At 40.3% G+C, this 5,867-nt stretch overlaps 1 pseudogene; it reads left to right on the top strand.

The window, feature by feature from the left end:
- The first annotated feature begins 1,025 nt into the window (after positions 1-1,025).
- LOC113077147 (retinol dehydrogenase 8-like) lies at positions 1,026-5,327 on the top strand (annotated as a pseudogene).
- The last annotated feature ends 540 nt before the right edge of the window (positions 5,328-5,867 follow it).

Below are 5,867 nucleotides of genomic sequence, written 5' to 3'. Positions count from 1 at the left end.
TTCAGTATTTATTCCTCTCTCTCTGTGTGTGTGTGTGTGTTCAGTATTTATTCCTCTCTCTCTCTGGTGTGTGTGTGTGTGTGTGTTCAGTATTTATTCCTCTCTCTCTGTGTGTGTGTGTGTTCAGTATTTATTCCTCTCTCTCTCTGTGTGTGTGTGTGTGTGTGTTCAGTATTTATTCCTCTCTCTCTGTGTGTGTGTGTTCAGTATTTATTCCTCTCTCTCTGTGTGTGTGTGTGTTCAGTATTTATTCCTCTCTCTCTGTGTGTGTGTGTGTTCAGTATTTATTCCTCTCTCTCTGTGTGTGTGTGTGTGTGTTCAGTATTTATTCCTCTCTCTCTCTGCGTGTGTGTGTGTGTGTGTTCAGTATTTATTCCTCTCTCTCTGTGTGTGTGTGTGTTCAGTATTTATTCCTCTCTCTCTGTGTGTGTGTGTGTTCAGTATTTATTCCTCTCTCTCTGTGTGTGTGTGTGTGTGTGTGTTCAGTATTTATTCCTCTCTCTCTCTGTGTGTGTGTGTTCAGTATTTATTCCTCTCTCTCTCTGTGTGTGTGTGTGTGTGTGTTCAGTATTTATTCCTCTCTCTCTCTGTGTGTGTGTGTTCAGTATTTATTCCTCTCTCTCTGTGTGTGTGTGTGTGTTCAGTATTTATTCCTCTCTCTCTCTGTGTGTGTGTGTGTGTGTGTGTTCAGTATTTATTCCTCTCTCTCTCTGTGTGTGTGTGTGTGTGTGTTCAGTATTTATTCCTCTCTCTCTCTGTGTGTGTGTGTGTGTGTGTGTGTTCAGTATTTATTCCTCTCTCTCTCTGTGTGTGTGTGTGTGTGTGTGTGTTCAGTATTTATTCCTCTCTCTCTCTGTGTGTGTGTGTGTGTGTGTTCAGTATTTATTCCTCTCTCTCTCTGTGTGTGTGTGTGTGTGTGTTCAGTATTTATTCCTCTCTCTCTCTGTGTGTGTGTGTGTGTGTTCAGTATTTATTCCTCTCTCTGTGTGTGTGTGTGTGTGTGTGTGTGTTCAGTCATAGGGACCATGCGGGATCTGAAGAGGAAGGATAAGTTAGTTGAGGCGGCGGGAGACGTGTACGGTAAAACTCTGTCTCTGCTCACGCTGGACGTCTGCGTGATGAATCTGTCAAAACAGTGGTGTCGACAGCATCAGAGGATCGACATGTAGACATACTGAGTGATGTCTAAAGTGTCTCAAGTGGATTGTGTTCATCCGGTCTTAGGTTACATGACCAATTTAGACTAAGCAGATGAAGTCAGTCTTTACATGTATCTCAGCTTGAGCGTCATGCAGTGCTCCTCTGTCTGTTACACAGTTACACACATCTGTAAAAGAAAGAAGTATGTTGATCATGATTTCTGAATCGTCAGATTAACACGATCAGTGAAGCAGATTCACACTGACACTGCTGTCGAATCAACTCAGTAACTCCAGTTTCTGTGAAAGTCTGCTGAAGAGAAGTAAATAGAGTCAGTACAGGGATGCAACACAATAAATCATTAGGAAGAAGGGTCCTGTTCACACCACAACCAATGATTTGCTGTCGAGATTTGGTGCAAAAAAACAAACACCTTGTCAAATGCTGTTTGGCCCAGTTTGGTTCTGTTTTTAGAAATGAAGAGTTGCCCAGTACCAGCCCTTGTGATTGTGTTTAGGACAGCGAATACATAATTAAAAGCATCTATGACAAACATCAGTCATAGCACATCAAACCACATGAAAATATTACAAATAAAAAAGCATGTATTTTATAATTATCCTTGTGTACCTATTGCATTCTGATATTTTCTTGCATGAGACTTCCTTCCAGAGAGTCAAACTAACTTTACAACTTGCAATTCTTGCATTTCTGACTTTATTTTTCACAATCCAAGTTTCCATATAAACTCAGAATTGTAAGAATTATAATATCAGAATTGCGAGATATAATATGATTAATCGTTGAGAAATAAAGTTACAATTGTGATATAAAAAGTTTACAGTACCTTTTTAAAAATGTTTTTTGGTTCCTTGTGAAGTCTGTGTTGGTGTGGACAGGCCTTACATGCATGCGCTGGTGAAGTATCTGTGATCTGTGTGTGTAGTTAATAACGGCTGGCGTGGTTGGTGGGGCCGCTGGAGGCTCTCAGTCTCGATGACATGATGAAGTGTTCCAGACTAACTTCTTTGGTGCGGTTCGCATGATTAAAGAGGTGATGCCTGACATGAAGAGGAGACGCTCCGGACACATCATCGTCATCAGCAGTGCCATGGGCCTGCAGGGTAAACACCATTCACTATATACTATTATTCTCATTTCATTAGTGGAGTTGAAGAACTCTTCCTAAGACATTATCTCTTCTTGAGGATTATTGATATACTGATCACATAGACACTGTAGAAGAGCTCTTCATGCTGATGGACACCAATGATCTGCTGAATGACAAACACGTGAAACATTTACAGCTTAACTGCAGTACACAGAGCAGATATAAGCATGATGAGAAACGTACAGATGAGACTCGTGTTGCTCTTCACAGGTGTGGTGTTTAATGATGTTTACTCGGCTTCAAAGTTCGCCATAGAGGGGTTCTGCGAGAGTCTGGCCGTCCAGCTGCTCAAGTTTAACATCACGTGAGTTTGCCTGATCATTCTGACACACACACTTACTGTCACTTGATGTCTTTAGCATCTGACACTTTTTGACTCGTTCATCAAGTGATCAAACAACATGAACAGAATCAGAGTGATGGAGTGTGATGGGTCCCCTCTGGTGGTCTGGAGGGGCTGGGGACTTGTACAAACCCAATGAAGATCACAGCTACAAGGGACAACAAAATGACTTAAAGATATTTAATGATTTAAAATAAGCTAAAACAACTAAAAATCAAGATATATGGTTAAAAACATTCTAATTTGTTCAGTCAATTAAAGAATCAAGATAACATCAAATGTATTTAGGAACCAGGAATACTGTGGCATTGGAAAACATTGATGTGATTTTTAAAAGTATGATTTCTGGACCAGAGAAAGTCATAGAAATTAACTAAAATAGATTGGTTACAAATTGCAGAGAAAGTGATATTTGTGAGTATTGACTAATTGAATAAAAAACCTTATCCTTTAAACAAAAATGACATGAAAGTTCATTAGTCATAAATGGTGTTGCTGATGAAAGTGAATGCTGATGAAATAACTATTTGAATACTTATTTAAAAAAAACAAACTAACCAGCAGGAGGATCTGGACCTTCATAAGCACTGTTCTTGAGGTTGATCTTAGAGCAGCAGTTCTTGATCTGTGTGATTCCTCTCTGTTGTTATTGATGGAGGTGTATTTGTCTGCCTGACAGTGTGTCAATGATCGAGCCCGGGCCCGTACACACTGAGTTTGAGATGAAGATGTTTGCAGATGTTTCTAAGAAAGAGTATGTCGGTACTGATCCAGAGACGCTTCACCACTTCAGGACCTGCTACCTGCCCAGTGCAGCGAACATCTTCCAAGGCCTGGGCCAAACACCTGAAGACATTGCCAAGGTCAGAAATCATGGCAGTAAACGCCTGTTCACACCAAGAACAATCACAATAACCATGAAGTCTATATAATAGCAAAAATTCTACACTATAACAAGGACAATTACATAATTTTGTAGAAATCAGTTTATTGACAATTCAGTTTATATTAATAACTGTGTTAAGTTAATCAGATGTAATGAGGTTAATTTCTAAAGCAGCTGGAGAAATGTCATTATCTAGCTCAATTCAGTCCTCACCCATTACTGTCTGTGCGATCAAGTCGATAATACCTGCCAAGTATTAAAGGGTTAGTTCATCCTCTATTCACCCTCAAGCATCCTAGGTGTATGTGACTTTCCTCTTTCAGAATGATCCAATCGAAGTTATATTAAAAATTGTCTTTGCTCTTCCAAGCCTTTCCATGGGGGTAAGCGGGTGTTTGTTGTCAACAGTTCAGAAGACATGAAATAAAGTGTGCGCATCTGTAATAACATGTCCCAAGAAACTTAGTTTCTTTTGCTCCTACACTCAATGCATACTTTATCCATCTTCCACCTGCACATCTTCTGGTTCCCAACAGTCAGCAAAAGTGAGAAAAAAGGGTTTATTACGTTTGAAATGTGGATGTTTATTTACACAGGGGGCCTTTATTAACCCCCCAGAGCCATGTGAGGGAAGTTTTATTACAGATACCCGCTTATCCCTATTGAAAGGCTTGGAAGAGCAAGGATAATTTTTCATATAACTTCAATTGGATTAATCTGAAAGAGGGAAGTCACATACACCTAGGATGCTTCGAGGGTGAGTAGCAAATTCCCATTCTCGGGTGAACTAACCCTAACTAAACAAGCAGGAGGCAGTGGTAAGGAACTCCAACTCATTGGTGACTGAAATGGAGAAAAAAAAACTTTGGAGAAACTAGGCTTTGTGAGGGGAAAAGTTCTCCTCTGGCCAGATAAATGGACATGGTGTGGTTTAATTCCAGGCTGCAACACAAATCTGATTGTAAATTGATATTATTCAGTATATTCATTCAGTTCATTCTCCTTAATCATTGAGATACATAACACCGGCCCTTGGTAGGGAATTAAAGCTTGCCAAAAGGATCTGTGCAGAAGACTTGCCTGGTTTTCCTGGTCTTCCTGTATCATGTACAGAAAAATCAACAGTCCTAGCACTGAGCCTTGTGGTACTCCATACTGAATTTGGGATTGATATGATACATCTTTATTTAATGCAAACCGATGACAGTCAGATTATTACAACTTGAACTATTCCAGTGCAATTTCATCAGGATTTTTTATAAAAGTGGTCTATAGTTTCAAATGCAATGCTATGGTTTAGTAAAACTAAAAGAAAGATATCATAAGCTCTCTTTAATAATGTAATTCGGATGCAAACAGAAAGCCCTCACTCTGTGTGTCTGTGTCTCTGAAGGTCACTAAGAAGGTGATTGAGTCGCCGCGGCCTCCGTTCCGTAACCTGACGAATCCTCTGTACACTCCGATCGTGGCGCTGAAGTACGCGGATGAGACGGGCAGCCTGTCTGTTCACACCTTCTATCACATGCTGTATAACCTGGGAGGAGTCATGCATGTTAGTCTAAACATCTTGAAGTGTCTGAGCTGTGGATGCTTACGGAAACGAGCCATTACACCAACCTAACACACACTCAATGTGGATTACAGCGACAGCGATAGGTGTCATGGTTTTTAAACCGCACAAACTGTATATTCTGTCCCCTAAGCCTAAACCTACCCCTAAAGGAAGTGTCCTCATAAACCATGTTTATTAAAACATTTGTATCCTCATAAGCCATGTATTCAAGAGCTCTCTCTCTCACACACACACACACACCCACACTTTCCAGTGGTTATGAATCATCTTGTCTAACACCCTGTCCTAACTACAAGAGATGCCACAAGATTCTAGCAAAAAAGCGGTCCACACCAAATGTGACACAACACAACACCATATCTGATTGACAGAATCACTCAAATATCACAGCCAATCAAAAGCGAGTGTGGGCGGGCTCTCTCTGGAAGTGCACTGCACTAGCAAATAAATGGATACGTTTATAATCTACTTCAAAAATAATATTAAATGTACATACTGAGTGACTGATGCCATCTTGCTATGGAATATTTTTGTGGGTTCACATTGAGTTTGCAGGGTGTTTTTGTTTAGATCTGAGGTAAACTATCTGCTGGTGTAACGGAGTTAAAAGGAATGTTAAATTAATGCATAAATGGGGACAGCGCCATCTATGTGCTGTGTGATGTGATTTAGCGTGCGGAGTAGGGACCGCCCACAGCAGAGTTAATGAAGTATTGCTGTGGGTGAGTTGCACGTTTTTCACGGTCTGAGAATT

The sequence above is a fragment of the Carassius auratus genome, unplaced genomic scaffold, assembly GCF_003368295.1.
Source record: "Carassius auratus strain Wakin unplaced genomic scaffold, ASM336829v1 scaf_tig00021687, whole genome shotgun sequence".
Classification (NCBI taxonomy): domain Eukaryota; kingdom Metazoa; phylum Chordata; class Actinopteri; order Cypriniformes; family Cyprinidae; genus Carassius; species Carassius auratus.
The sequence above is the reverse complement of the archived record's forward strand: the minus strand, read 5'-3'. Positions and strand labels throughout refer to the sequence as shown.